Source organism: Sphaerodactylus townsendi, linkage group LG11, assembly GCF_021028975.2.
Source record: "Sphaerodactylus townsendi isolate TG3544 linkage group LG11, MPM_Stown_v2.3, whole genome shotgun sequence".
Taxonomy (NCBI): Eukaryota; Metazoa; Chordata; class Lepidosauria; order Squamata; family Sphaerodactylidae; genus Sphaerodactylus; species Sphaerodactylus townsendi.
The window spans coordinates 24,729,053-24,744,934 of NC_059435.1; the positions used below are offsets into that span (position 1 = coordinate 24,729,053).

Here is a 15,882-nt window from a genome sequence, read left to right on the forward strand (position 1 = left end):
GCATTTTAGGTTGTTATTAACATCCCAGATTTTGTGTTCTCTCTGCCAAAGCTTCATTAAGCAGCGAGTTGGTTTAAAAAGTACAGAATCACATATTGTCACATAGTGTCTGCTTTGTTAATTCAAAAGCATTCATAAATTGCAAGGGGGGAAGTGTGAACAGAAGGGTTCTTTTCTGTACTCAGCATCTATGTGTTACTTTCACAAGAATTCGCAGGAGACAGACAGAATTGTCAAGGGAGAACCTGAGGATCATATGGAGAACAGTAACACGTTCAATCTGTGCGCAAAAGCTCCTGTCAACATGAATAAGATTGTGAGAAGTGAAAACAGAAGTAACTGGATCTGAAATATCTTTGCCAAAATATGAAAACTTAGATCTTGCAAAGAAAAGTCTTCCTTTCTCCTCCATTAAACAGACATGAAAGAATGATTGTTCCAAGGAAGACAGAGTGTGATACCCTGGCACTGAAGTAGAATAGCCTTTCCACTTCCCTTGTTCTTGTTTTTGTCATAATCTGTATTACATCACAATTTCTGTAGGAATAATAATAAACAATAAACTAGTTATTTTTGTTTATGTTGCTTCTTCCAGTGGCACTGATACCAGTCCACTGTACAAATAAATACCACTATTACTAACCACTGCTCACCATTCCACAGATCCTATGAGCTTAAGACAACCGTAATAAAGACGAATGCAAAATGAAAGAATTTAATACACAAACCCCCCTTTTTGACTTCTCAATGAAATCACTTCACAATTCAAAGAGCTGTGTTCAAACTTTATGTTCTTGTCCTCCACAATTACTGTTCATAGCAATTCACTTTTATCAATCCTCAGTCAGAGCAGACTCTCACCCATGTTTAAATTGCTTGTGTTTTGCTTTTGTGGAAAAAATTGTTATAGCACACTGTTGTTTGAACACCAGTGGCCAACTACTACTACGAAAATAACCTCAAACTGTTTAATGGCAGCAATGGATACTTAACCCTAGCAAAAGCCAGTCTTTAAAAAGGAAAATGGATCAGATCTGAAGTTTCAGTTCCCTCAACAGGGGAGTCTCGGCCTTTCAGCAGCAGCAGAGGCTCTTCTGGATCTAACAGTCTCTTAAAATACTGGTGTTTAGTTCTGTATGGGCAGGAAGTTGGACAATGAAGAAAGCTGACAAAAAGTATATTCCTTTGAAGTGTGGTGCTGGAGGAAAGTTTTATGGATACCATGGACTGCCAAAAAGACAAATCAGTGGGTTCTAGATCAAGCCTGAACTCTCTCTAGAAAATAATCTAAAATGATGAATCTAGAACAGGGGTCTGCAACCTGCGGCTCTCCAGATGTTCATAAACTACAATTCCCATCAGCCCCTGCCAGCATGGCCAATTGGCCATGCTGGCAGGGGCTGATGGGAATTGTAGTTTATGAACATCTGGAGAGCCGCAGGTTGCAGACCTCTGATCTAGAATTATAGACCAAAGGCTATTGTACTTTGCTCACATTATGAGAGGACAAGAGTCACTGGAAAAAACAAGAATGCTAGAAGTTGAAGGCAGCAGGAAAAGAGGGAGACCAAACATGAGATGGATAAATCCTATAAGGGAAGCTCCAGTGCTCAGTTTGCAAGTCCTGAGCAAGGCTGTTAATGATAGGATGTTTTGGACGACACTGATTCATAGGTTTGCCATGACTTGAAAGCAGCTAACACACCCATATTTAGATCTGATTCCCTCCAAAGTGCTCCCATAGTGCTATACTGGATCTGACTCACCTATACGCACTAGGCATAGCCTACAATATATTCATATATAGAGTCCAGTAAATCTAGACCTGATACCACCCAACCCTTACTTGACAAAATTAGTTGTAAGGCTTATTTATACTGGACTCTCTCTATTTGAACCTCCATGCTCCAGTGGCATGTCCATGCACTAGACTAGACCTTGTGGACAAAGTGTGTGGAAACTGCCCATTTTACACTCAGTATAAACTTCTACAGGTATGTGAAAGAACTCATCTTAACACATTTCAAGCCATGGTTAAAAGCTCTGTGACTAGGAAATGAAGTACATGAATTTCAGAAATAAATATTCCCTTGAGGAGATATGGCACCTAACATGAAGACTGAATATTCAGAGAGGCCTCTTAAAACTAACAAGTGAAGAAATCCAGAGATTAAAAACAACCCCTTAAAACAGGACTGATTCATCACTGTACTGTACTAGGAGCTAACCTGACAGACCAAGGGCAGCTTTAGAGCGGAGGTGAGAAAAGGCAAGGCGGGATTGTGGTTCACTCATATTCAAAGAGACATTCAGTGGAATCAGTAACCTAAGACCTTCCATATTGATCACCTAGGTAGACAAATTAGAATATGAAACAATCTGCAGACCAATTAGATGGCAGCAGACTACAGCTGAATTTCCAGACAGAAGAACGGAACCATTCTAACAAGACAGAAAGAACAGCAAAAGTAGTATTTCGGATGAGGACAGACTAATCAGACCTATAAGCTCAGATACTAGAACTACAATTCTATCAGCTCTGGGTCAGCATGGCCAATTGGCAATGCTGGTAGGGGCTGATGGGAATTGTAGTTCCTGAACATCTGGAGAGCCGGTTCCCAAATTTGGACTAGAATGATCCTTTGTTCCAGATTTGACAGATTTTAGGGAGAAATGCAAAGGGTAACTTTCCTGGGAGGAATACATGTGATTCTGAGTAGACCCATTTAGGATTGTTCCCATAGCAAGCATAAGTAAGTCTGCTCAGAACCCTCTCAGGTCTATTCTATGGAGTTTACTCCCATGAAAATGTTATTCAGAATATCAAATTAATAGGAGGCATTCAAAACACAGTCCAGTATAGGAATATGTGGCCTTTTGCACTGAGCTGTTTTCTGGATAGTTTTAATTCTTTCTAAGATTTTCAAACAAGTCATATGGCAATATTATTTTGCCAGGATATCAAAGGCGAAAGGTACAATATTAGGAATAAACAAAGCACAAAAAATCTTTCAAAGTAGGGTTTCTATCTGTCTTAGTGGCAGAGGTCCATAGATAATGAAAGCATGATACCTAACAGCCCTAAACTATTTCTGGCCAAGCACATTCCCCGTCTTATAAGATCTCTGTGAATTGAATAAATACACCGTCCAAGAACAGAACTTTTTAAAATGATTAAAAAAGACTGGCCAAGAAAGACAAACTTGTTTAGTCCCACAGGATGCAACTTGGAAAGTTCAGTGAATGACCCTGAATCTAATAGTGCTACCTCAGATAAAAGTGAGCTCTCTCAATGGGGATTCGCTCTAATAATTTTGCTCTAGAAGGTAAATCCATTATTTTTGCTCCCAAAACACAGCAAGCCCCATTTCCTCATTTGTTGACTGACGTTAAATCTAATTTGCCCGGCACTGCACAAGCCTTTAACATCAAGGGTCCTCCCTGAAAGGAATTAAAAGCTAAAGAGGCAACAAACAGCAGCAAAGCAGAATGCTTTAACCCCTCTTCAAAGGGGAGGTGTCACGGAAAGCTACAAAAAAAATTCTGTTCTGGGTCTACACTGTTATACTTACAGTAAGCTCCTATGTGGCTCTTTAAAAAAGTTCAGACTCTGCTTACTGTTTATTATTGCATTTTGCCATTACAAAGGACAATAATAAGAGCTCTCAAAACACTATCATCAGTATAGCCAGCGGTTTATACAACACATTGAGTGGTTGACTGTATCAAGGTTGACTTTAACAAAGTCTTTAACCAAGCCATCTTACACATGTACAGCATTTGCTTTCATACTGGCAGGTTCTTTCAGAATCTGCAGATTAATTGACTGTATGAAAGTAAATACAGTCCCCACAGCATCCTACCTAGCACAAAATCATGGCCATAATTCATTCATTGAAACTTTAACAGTACCTTGCCTGAGATTTACATTTCACATTTTGTACTATCCTTTCCAAATATGGGGATTATTCTTTCTAACGTTCACATTAAAAATGTTCCTGAAAAAAATTCTGGATTTGTTTTCAGTTTCATCCTACCACAGGAGGGCCGTCATTTATATTTCAAAGCAGGTATTTAGTCGTGATTCATCACATCTGACAACTCTGCATAGTCACTGGCACACGCGGAATATTAAAATGAACACATGCCTCTGCTTTCCTGTTAAGTCAGAATCTTGTGAAAAATACCACATATTAAGAGAGAGAAACTGATCTGTATCTGCAGCATCATGCTTTGAGGCAGAGTACTGCACCACTTTGGGTTGCAAGTGAAAAATACCAGTTTTAATTCTCCCTACTTAAGACAGAATACAGGATATATTATGCAGAACGAAGGGGCAGGCAGAAGTTTTGGCTATAAACATTTCCAACTGCCCAACAGCTGTTAACATTTTCAATGCCTTGCCATGTGAAAGGTCCTTTGGAGAAAAAGCTACACTCGCGGTTCCATTCTGAGCACAGTTGTACCCCTCAACTAGCAAGGTCTAGCTCTACGGAGGACAGCACTATAACTCTTCCTTCACAATGTACAGTTTTTCTGCTTAGGAGCGTAAGAGCAGCCTGCTGGATCAGACCAGCGTTCTGTTTCACACAGAGGCCAACAAGTTGCCCTGGAAGGCCAAATGAACAGAACACAAAAGCCAAGACCTTCTCATGATGCTGCCTCCTAATAATGGTATTTTCTACAAGATGGATAAAAAATCACATTTTTTTCAAAATAAAAAATTGGATTTTTAAAAGTTAAAATATATATATTTTAAAAATGCACAATGCTTCTTGAGAAAAAAAATCAAAGATATTTTCAGTAGTTTTCTATTTAGGGTACATTATAGTCCAAAGGTTATTCATCATGAAATGAGGATTAGTTTTTAATTATGTAACTTGAGACTGTATATTGATGCAATGTTTAACTTTTTGGGTAAATAAATTCCATTAATCCATTCAAAATGACATGCTCTTCCAGAGGTTGCTGCAAGATTATTTTGGGCATTTTTTCCTCTAGAAGATATTATCACAGATGCTTGGTTTTATAGATCTCAAAGATGTGAATTATGGCTTCAGAGATTACATGCCTCTCCTTCACAGTAAAAATGTTATAAAATAAACATACGCCCTGCTTTTCAGTATGCAGAAGTGCTCTTTAGTCACTGTGTCTAGTAGCCACTGAATTTCTGCACACCCCTCATGCATCTTTCTGATACCCTTCTAAAAGCATTGATGCTCACAGCCATGGCTACATTCTGTGTACTTGCAGCTTATGTGAAAGAGCATTCAAAGATACATCCTGTTCCTTATAGTTTGCAGTATCACAATCCTGACTCTTATCACCTCATTCTGCATTAATGCATAGATTGAGTCTACCCTTGTAGAGTTTTTAATATTCTAATGGCAGTTGTAAAACTACAATCCAGAGAACCTGTTCCGTATGTGGAACATGGCATATATATATAAACCACTCCAACACTGCTTTTCCTACAGACCTACAGGTATCTGCATCCATATAGATTTCATTTAGTACAACTATAGTGTAAAAATTTGCACATCATGTATAGAAAAGTATCTGGAATTGATAAAAGTCAGTATTTGGTAGAACTAACCTAATGATGTACCAGCTTGTATATGGAAAAAGCTTAACGCTTTTTTTAAAAAAAATACTGACATTTTGTGAGATTACAGTTACCATTATAGGGCTGCCTAGCAACCCCATATAACCAAGGGTTCTTTTTAAAAGAAAAAAGTAAGAAACAGACAAAGGGAGGGGTAGAAAGTGACAGCAATTATCAAGCTTCAGTGGTAGGAGAGTTGGTGGAATGAAAGAGCAGGTGTGGGAGGAGAAAAAAACGGAGGGGAGGGAGAAAACAGCAATAATAGAGGGATGGAAAAGGCAGTAGTGGTGACAGTAGGACTGGGGAAACGAGAAAGCAGCAGGAGAAGGGTTGTGGGAAGAATGGAGAACTCGGTAGTGGCCATGAAAGGGTTGTGAAAACACCAAATGAAGGGTGAGGGGGAAAGTAGAGGGCAGCAGAGGATAAAGTAGAGGGCAGCAGAGAAAGAATGCAATTTGATAGCCTCATGAGTCCTTGTGGCTCCCCCTCCTGTATATTACAATTATTTAATCTGTTTGTGTACATTAGTTTACCAATACCAGAGGCTGAAGAAAAAACCAGGAAGATGCAATAAAAGAATTCACATTCATTTTAGAAAAAAATAACTTACTAGTCTAGGAGAATCAGCAATTAAAATGGATGGAACTTGTGAAGGAAAAGCTGCACGTAGCAAGAGGAGAGACATGAGGGAGTAAAGAAATAGATCAAAAATAGCTCCAGTACTGAAGGCAGAATGAATTATAGAAGCGTCCAAACAGCAAGATAAAGAAGACAGAGACATAGGCCGTTTCCGCACGGCCAAAAGCAGCGGCCGATGGCCGTCGCCAAAATTGCGACATATCCCAAAAGCGTTCACACGGGCAAGAGGCGGGCTGGGAGATCCGCAGCCCTTGAAAATATGACGGTTACGCTGCGGGCGCTCTTGAGCGGCGTCTCGCGGCGTTAGCCTGCGCGCTAACGGCCGTGCAGGCCAACGCCATTTGTGGCGACAGCTCCGTGGCTGTTATTACCGAGATGCGGCGTCGTCACATGGGGAAAAAAAGGTATGGTTTAGCGTTTTCTGAATACACCGTCTTCGCGCCCGGTTTAAGCGTTTTACAGCGGCAGCGGCTACATACCGCGCTCTTGGCGCGAAACGCTCATCTGGCAGCTTCTTTTCCGTTCGCGGCAGCGTCATATTTTGCCCGTGCGGAAACGGCCAAAGACATTTAGGAAGAAAGACAATTCAGTTTCCTGTTCACTGATGTTCAATGTACGGCTATATAATGCCATGAACAAACAGGTACTACATACCAATTTGAATAACAGAAGATATGGAATAATAGGAATGGTATGCAAAACAGAAACTGAGATCATTTTTATAAATCATGATCTAATTAAAAAAATAAGGGAAGAACATATACAAAGAAAAAAGATTTGTGGAAAGGAGATCAGAAGCAGACTGAAAAGATCCAGATGAGCAATAATGGAAAGGTACAGTTGAACACTGCTCTCCCCCAAAAGTTGCTCCAGAAATTATGAAAGAAATTATGGCAGAAAAATAAGAGATATAGAGCAATAAACAATCTAAAGATTATCTTTTAATAAAAAGAGACTCTAGGAAATTTAAGAACACATTAATAAAACAAAAGAAACATTAAAAAAAAAACAGATTTAGATTAGAAGAAATGGAGGTGACAACTTTTAAAACCGCAGGCAAGGGCCAGCAAGATAGGTGGCTGATTTTAACAAATTTATAAAAAAGCATCAAAATCTGAGCATGGAATAAGTGCAAAAGAAGAAAAAGGTGAGGAAGAGACAACAAACAACAAGACAAACAATGTTCATTATGGTCCATTGACCCAACTCATTTAAACACACAAGAATATACAGGAATATATCAATTACAAGTTATATTGCAATTGTTTAAAAAACAAATTAAAAAACTTAAAAAAAACAAATAGGAAGTAATAATAATTTTAAAAACCAGATTAGTCAATAGAATACCAGATAGATATAAAATTGCTATACAGTGATCAGCCTAATGTTAAACCCACCTCTGGTGCTTATGTCTTATAACTATTGCAAGAAATCTGGCCCTTGACAATGTAAGCTTGGTGTTTTTGATCTTTAAAAGAATCCTGACCATGTGGCTATGTAACCCCCATGCTCAGAATGGGTTGACCCAGTAAGGGGTGGAGACTCAAAGTAGCAAGAGGTTGCAGACCTCATGTAGTTTGGAGGAGACAAGGCTACCAGACTCGGACCTTGGTTGTATAAGCCCTTAACACCTTGTTAAGATAACTGCAATATTGTTGGGAACTACTGGGAAGGTAGTTGTTTATATTTGCTATGTTGTAAATGTTGGGAGTTTATTGTTTCAGGGTTTCTTTTTGTGGTTGTAATGGGTGAGAGTGCTCCTGGAAACCTTCATCATGTTGAGTCCTGTTCATCAAGCCCTTGGAGTCTTCAGGAGCCAACCCACTTGCAAAGAAGAATTGGACTTGGCAGTATCAGTAGACTGTAAATATAATTACTTGAAAATGCAACCTGAACAGGACCTTGAAGTGTGATGTTAAATGTTGATGTTATATGTTATATGTTAAGAAAGTAAACCATTTTGTTTTTTAAAATTTGTTGTTGCAAACTCATTCCAAGTTCTGCCCCACAGAACCCACAGATAGAGGTTACAGCTAGATGATAGAAGGTTCATAGTTTTTAAAAATGGCTAGATTCTGATTTCTCAATCTCTGTCATACAATTCACATGAAAGAAGGATATGTCTGAATGTCCAATTTGGAGAGGAAAAGACAGAAGTAGCAGATTGTTGTGATTTTGTTATTTGTTTGTGAGCCACAGTAGATGTGAGACTGGCCCTGTGGAACTTTGTGAAAGGGAGACTGGACCTCTTCAAAATAAGCATCAGGGATGTAAGAGGAGAAAGTATTGGAAGGCGTTGAACTCAGTGGCACTTTCCATGTGAATGTTGGCAAGAACCTAGGAACTGGTGATAGTTATATGGGGAGGGAAAATCTGAATCTCATTCACTTTAACAGGATAAAAGGGTAGATTGACAAAAGGGAGGTGGAGTCAGAGGCCAGATTCGTATCGGGTCTGCTTACTAATGGGCCTGGGCATTCTCCCAAAAAAGGCTCTCTAGGCCGCCAGGCCAAAGAGATAGGGCCAGCTGCTGCAACGAGCAGCGGGCGACCTGACGCTTCTCCTCCCGCCAGGGCGGGCGCTTAAAGCCGCTTCTAAACAACAACCCTTTAAAGGGGTTGTTGTTGAGGGATCGTCTCATGCATGCTGGGTGCGCGAACCGCTGGCCGCTTGAAGATGCTTTTCCTCTCTCATTTCATTGTGCCAGTCAGCCTGGTGGTGTCGCAGTTCCCCTGCCTGACACTGGGTCTCACCTCCAGGGGTCGGAGGGCAGCGTGGCGGGCTGCGACGCCCCGGGCAGGCGACGCAGGGAAGACACTGCAAGTGGGCGGGATGCAGAGGCAGTCTGCGCGGAGTCAGCTCTGCCTCTGCCTCCTCGTTGCCTCGTCCCCGCACGCCACTTCCCACACGGAACTCCTGCCGGCGTGGGGGCGCGAGGGGGCCGTGCAGAAATGGCCAGAGACTCTGCTTGGGTTGGGATACAGGTTTAGCTCTGGTTTGTTATTTCTGTTTGGAGCAAACGTTGTCCTAGGGAAGATACATTATCTTTTCAAGACAATTTTGTCTACATGCCCAGGCAGAACAAACCACTTTCATATTTTTTTTCTTGCCAATAGCTCCAATGAAACTATCTTTAAAGTAGCAAAATGAAATGCCCAATAAGGCATAGAATCATGGTTTAGTTTTAACAGGCCAGTATTTTATTTTAAACATTGTATATCATTATATCGAGTATTGCTTAATACGATAATTGTAGACTACACAGCATTGGCGTGTTTTTTCTCTGATCTTGGGTCATAATAAAGATTGAGCTGAGTTGAGACTCTGTTTGGATTTGGTTACGAGTTTAGTCCCGGTTTGTTATTTCAGTTTAGAGTAGGCATTTTTCTAGGGAAGGTGCATTATCTTTTCCAGACATGACAAACGGAGATCAGAAAGAGCAGTTTGACATTCCACACCATGATTGCCAAAAGAGTTGAGAAAAGGGAAGAGCTACATTGCATTTTGATACTCTGGGCTACGCAACTTTGGTGGTTTGGAGAAGGGAAGGGTGGTTTGGAGAAGGAAAGGAGTAGTGTCCTCTATTTCCCATCCGCGAACACTGTAATACAAGAGGCTGCACTGCTTTGAGAAGATCCTGAAAGGGGAAGGGCGGTATGGAAATTGCATAATAAATACATCAAAATAAATAAGAATTCTTGGAAAACCTCTTGGAAGGATTCTAGAACTGGCTTATCTTGTACTGATAATGTGCTTGTTGTTGGTACTGAAACAGACAGCAATAGACAGACAGAATGCTCTTCCCCCAGCTGTCTGGGCCCTGCGGGACCTTGGTGAGTTCCGCAGGGCCTGCAAGACGGAGCTGTTCTGCCCGGCCTTTGGAGGAACCGGCCGCTGATGGTGCCCCCCTTCTTTGGCCCTTGACATCTGGGCCAACTGTCATCTAATGAGACTCGCCATTCCTTCCTTTTGGAGGGGGAGGGAATTTTAAAACTAGAATACCGGACGCCACTCCTCCCTTTCGGGGGAGGGGAGGGAACTTTAATAATAGACTGTCGAATGCCATTTATCTTATTGAGATTTATTATATATTTATTAGAAATAGGTTTTTTTTACGGTTATCGCTGCTTTTAAATGTTTTAGCTATTTTACATTGTTTTCCCTTGTGTTGTACACCGCCCAGAGCCCTTCGGGGATGGGGTGGTATAAAAGTTTAAGAAAATAAATAAATAAAATAAATAAATTGTTTCATATGGCTGGCATTGAAATGGATACAGCAGGATCTTCCAAAGTATTGAGTAATGGTCCAGATTTGACATGATTTTTCTTCATCCTTTTTCTCTTGCCTGGCTTAGCTACATCTGTGGTTCATTCACTTGCACCCCTGAAGTACCTGGTCACTTTCAAGCATTGGGATGGTTGCTTTTTGTCAGCCTCTAATGCTTCTTTCCCAAGTGCTGCTGTCTGAATTGGAGACATGGAAGATGTATGCTTGGCCCTATATCCAATAGGAAAAGACAATGGAGGACGAGTTCGTTTATAACAAAACTGACTCAGTGGGGTCAGTTGAGACATCAAGGAGACAGACAGGGCTGGAGACTGCTTCATGAATTTGGAACAATAGAAGCAAAAGTCAACATTATGGCTTTCTTGTAAATACCACAAGCAAAAGTTGTAGCCATCAAAAGCTGGCACATTCCCTCTGTAGTACTGTATAAAACTGAGATGTTTTTCATTTGCTCTACCAAGGCCAAAAAAAAAAAGAAAACGACAAGAGGATAAAGAATTATACAGCTCATTTTTTAAAAGCTAAGAACAGGATGAAAATAAACAAAACTAGAAATTCTAACAGCTCGAACTGATAAGAGGAGAAATTCCCTAGACAATTGTCACAGAGGTGTTTCCTATGTGGCAATCAGAAAAGAACTGAGTGTGAAATCTTTCTTCTCAAAGCATCCATAGAGGGACATCACACTCCCTCTGGGAAGAGATTTGAGATCCTGTTCTGTTTCTAGAGCTCTAGAACTTTCTGTAATTGCCTTCTGCACTGACACTACACAGAGAATACAATGTAAATGAAATGATAGCATGGCCTGCTGACTGACAATAGTTTTTTTTTTAATTAAAACCAGTTCATTTTTATAGTTCATTTTAATCCATTGGTTTCAAGGAAATAAATGAAACTGAAATGAGGAAAGGAACTCCTCCAGACAAATCTCTACATTTAGAATTTTCAGATTACATATTTCTTCTGTCCTTGCATGAACTGGCATAGCAAGGGGGACATGAAAAGTCTAAAGTCCCAGGCACCACTTCCTGGGGGGCGGATTGTCACACAACCCCCCCTGCAGCAACTGCACCCTGGCCCCAACTGGCCAGGGTACAGTTAAGTGCCGGCTACTCCAAACTCCATATGGTACTTTGGAGGGGGCCAGTTGGGCTGGCTTTGCCCCCAAATTCCATATGGAGTTCTAGTGTAAGGCCAGGCACCATGCCTGATCTCCATTTGGAGACTGGAGTAGCCTGTTTGCTGTTGGCCTCAGCAAGGTTTGGAGTCAGTAGCAAACTGAGGCCCCTTCCGCACGGAGGCGGAAGGGGTTGGGTCGGCGTAATGAACGCCGACCTGACGACGCTGGGACCACGGCGCCACGGAGCACCGTCGCCCGGCCGACCCGCCTCTTCCCCGTCCTTCCCCACTCACCTCGTCGCCGTCGTCGCCCTGCTGGCCTCCGTAGACCCGCCCACGCTGTCCTCTGACCTCCAGGGGTTGGAGGACAGCGAGGGAGGGCCTTCGGAGGCCAGAAGGGTGATGATGGCGACAAGGTGAGTGGGGAAGGACGGGGACAACAATGCATTCCCGGCGGTGCCATTTGCACCGCGCCGCCGGGAATGCGCTGAGGCCGCCCTGGGGGAGGGGGAAGGGAGCCAGGTCGGCGCTGCTGCATTTTGGCAGCGCCACCTGTGCGAACGGCTCCCTGGGGACAGCGTTTTTGCCGTCCCCAGGGTGTCGTTATTGGCCCGTGCGGAAAGGGCCTGAGTTTGTTGTAGTTTTGTAGTATTGCCAGCAGGCCAGCTGTAGTTTTATAGTGTTGGCTCCCCTCTCCGAGATCCACCTAACCCAGTGGTTCTCAACCTTCCTAATGCCGCAACCCTTTAATACAGTTCCTCATGTTGTGGTGACCCCCAACCCTAACATTTATCCATTTTACAGATGGAGAACACTGATGCAGAGAGTCTTAGGTGACCCCTGTGAAAGGGTCGTGACCCACAGGTTGAGAACCGCTGACCTAACCAGAGGTGTGCCCCTGGGCCTTCTTTACTAAGCTACACCCCTGCTTACACACACACAGCCACACACACCATTTATCCAGAAAACAGAAAGTTGCTTCCCTTCCCTGCTATATTTCCAACATTTGAGGTTAGCTGCCTACCTTGTAAATTTCTGTATTTATTTCAAGAGGAGCATGGTTTTTCCTCAGCCTGAAAATGTTAAACAAGCATTTGGGCTGGCCAGGCTGCTTAGTAGATACATATGTATAAGTTCTTTAATGGAAGCCCCTCTCAGAAAAGCATGACTATTATTTTTATTTTTTTTCCCCTCTGCTCTGTTACACTGCTGGAGAGAAGCAAAAATATAAATAGAAAGAAAAGTATTTTTTCCAGGAAAGGATTTTAACGGTATTTTAATTCTGTTTGATTTTAATTTCCTAAACAAAATTCTGCACTGAATTACAATAGGATTCCTAGTTGCACTACTGTACTCACGTAAGGAATTAAAAATAATTGAAATCTATTTTAAAACCTTCTTCTTGAGCATGAATAATACATTGTGACTGAAAGGAAGTAATGCTAGTGCAATCATGATGGTGCCCATGCTTCATTTATGCCCCAGTACTGACAGAAACAAATACATATGCCCCTATGTAAGCAATGGCCTCTTATATGGCAACTCCTATAGCCTTAGAATGGCATTTCATAGGAACAGACTGTCTGCTGCAAATCTGAGGCAAAATGGACTGCAATCCTCTGAGCTTGCTTTAAGTGAGAGGAGATCCTCTCTGTAACATTGTCCTGGAATTTACCTTAAAAACTCTGAATGCTGAACCTAGGATTTATAATGGCACTCATGATTTACTACCAGAGTTTAGTCTATTTAAAGTTTTTAAACAGTCATCAAAGACAGAGCCAGAGTTCATTATAGTAGTATACGATCACAGCATTGATAACTGTGGCCAGATCATGTCTATCTGAAAAAAGGCATAGCTGGGTGTGCAAAGACTATGGAAACCACACAGAAGCGCTGCAGCTCCCTCTGTAAGAAGAGGTTCTTCTGGAACAATTGGAATAATTATTCCAATTATTCCAATTATTATTCCAATAATTATTATTCCAATAATTATTCCAATAAATAACTGGAATATATTGGAATAATATTATTCCAATATGAAGAATGCACCCTATTCAGAACAGACTTGCTCCTTAATCCCCAGTTTGACATATTATCAGCTAATAATACCTCAGGGCTTTTCTTTGGCCCTGGCCCTGGACTGGCAGAACTTTCTGACGAATTACACCTGGGTCATGCAAGACCTGGCTCAGTTCCACAGGGCCTGTAAGAGGGAGATGTTCTGCTGGATCTATGGCTGACAACAGTGACAGTTCTACATCTATTGATCTGCCCTCTCCCTGTCTACCTTATTCCTATTTTTCCTCCCTTGATTTTTTTTCCTTTGTCCTCCCTGCTGGACCTTCTTAGATCATTTTATTCCCCACTTTTGTTGTTCAATCTTCTCAATGAGGCAATTTTCACCCATATTCAGAATGATTTTCCCCTTTACATTGCACAGAATGATGTATAGATCACTATCTGGGCATCATTTTAATTAGTTAAGTTTTAAAGGGTTAATACGTGCACATATTTTGTATTTCACATCTTGATAAACTATGTAAATTTTGTATGGTTGTAAGGTGCCCTGAGCCCAACTTGTTCTGGAAAAGGACTGGGTAGAAATAAGATATTTTTTTAACAAAACAGGCTCTCATCCAGCCTATTTCTGTTTCCAGTTATAAGTTCAAAACTTCCTGTGACTTATCTAATTCAGGTGAAAAGAGGAAATTGGATATCACTGGGATACTGATGATAGTTCAAGTCTTGCTCTAGGCAATGGCCAACTACCATTAGCTTATTTATTTATTTTAATTTTCAATTTGTATGCCACCCTTCACTTCATGGGTTTAGGAATGTGACGTACTCTTTATATAATCTTTGTACAAGAACAGCAGGATAGAATGCAGTTGATGCACAAACACTACGGGAGACTGTCTAAAACACTGATGGTGGGCATAAATAACTGTAAAGATGAAGAGGAAAGAAGAGCAGTAGCACATGAAAGAAGACAGACTGTGGCTCTCATTGAAAATCTCCATCAATAGAAGAAGAAGAAGAAGAAGAAGAAGAAGAAGAAGAAGAAGAAGAAGAAGAAGAAGAAGAAGAAGAAGAAGAAGAAGAAGAAGAAGTAGTTGGATTTATACCCTGCCTTTCTTTCCTGTAAGTAGACTCAAGACAGCTTACAAACTCCTTCCCTTCCTTTCCCCACAACAGACACCTTTTGAAGTAGATGGGGCTGAGAGAGTTCTGAGAGTTCTGACTACCCCCAGGTCATCCAACAGCAATGTAGGAGTGCAGAAGCAAATCTGATTCACCAGATAAGAGTCCGCTACTCATGTGGAGGAGTGAGGAATCAAACCTGGTTCTCCAAATTAGAGTCCACCTGCTCTTAACCACTAAACCATGCCGGCTCCCAAGGTTTTATTTATTTATTTTTAACCCACCCTTTCCCGACAAGGCTGTGCTCAGGGCAGCTTACATCATAAAGTGACAATTAGAATCACATATGTTAAAACCTTACAGAATAATATTCTAATGGTGGCATAAAACATAGCAAAATAAGAGCTCATCAGAGAGGAAAAGTCAGGAAAGTGAATAACTGAAACACTAATTTTAAAAAAGAGACAGGTAACTTCAGAGGTAGTTAAAGCAAAAGGGAAGGGAAGGAAGGAGGTGGGTTGGAGTGGGGAGGCAGGTTAGCTAGATGGCAACCATTGCTGGCCTCAACCATAGGCCTGATGGAACGTCTCAGTCTTACAGGCACTGCTGAATTGTAACAAGTCCCACAGGCCTGGGTCTCACTTGAAAGAATGTTGCAACAGGCAGAGCTGAGCAGAGTCTGACTTTTCTGCCTCCAACCATTGCTGTGACCAGAGATAGCCCTGGAATTTCAGGGGATCTCCAAGAGCAACACAAGAGGTGAAGAGTCTGCCTAGAGAGGGAAATGGTAAGACTCCCACATCTTCCTTAAGTGAGAATGATCATTAAGATCCAACCCCGTGACTCAAAATTTAAAACCACTGGTAAAATGCCTGGAAAGCAGTGCTACTGGGTTCAAGTTAGCAATAAATTATTCACACTTATGAGGGACCTGCGATCCTCCTCTAAGAAGTCTCAAAAATCATAATGCATAGCTTCATGTTAAAATGTACTTGATGTGGTAGAACATGTCAGATCTTTTCAGGAAAGCCATTAAAAGTAGCATTACTAAGAAAGGACAATGATTGCAGCAAGCAAATGGAAACATAAC

At 41.4% G+C, this 15,882-nt stretch overlaps 1 protein-coding gene across 8 annotated transcripts in view; it reads right to left on the reverse strand.

Moving 5' to 3' along the window:
* Nucleotides 1-15,882, reverse strand: part of ARPP21 (cAMP regulated phosphoprotein 21) — a 207,830-nt gene that overhangs the window by 107,601 nt on the left and 84,347 nt on the right. The window lies entirely within an intron of this gene.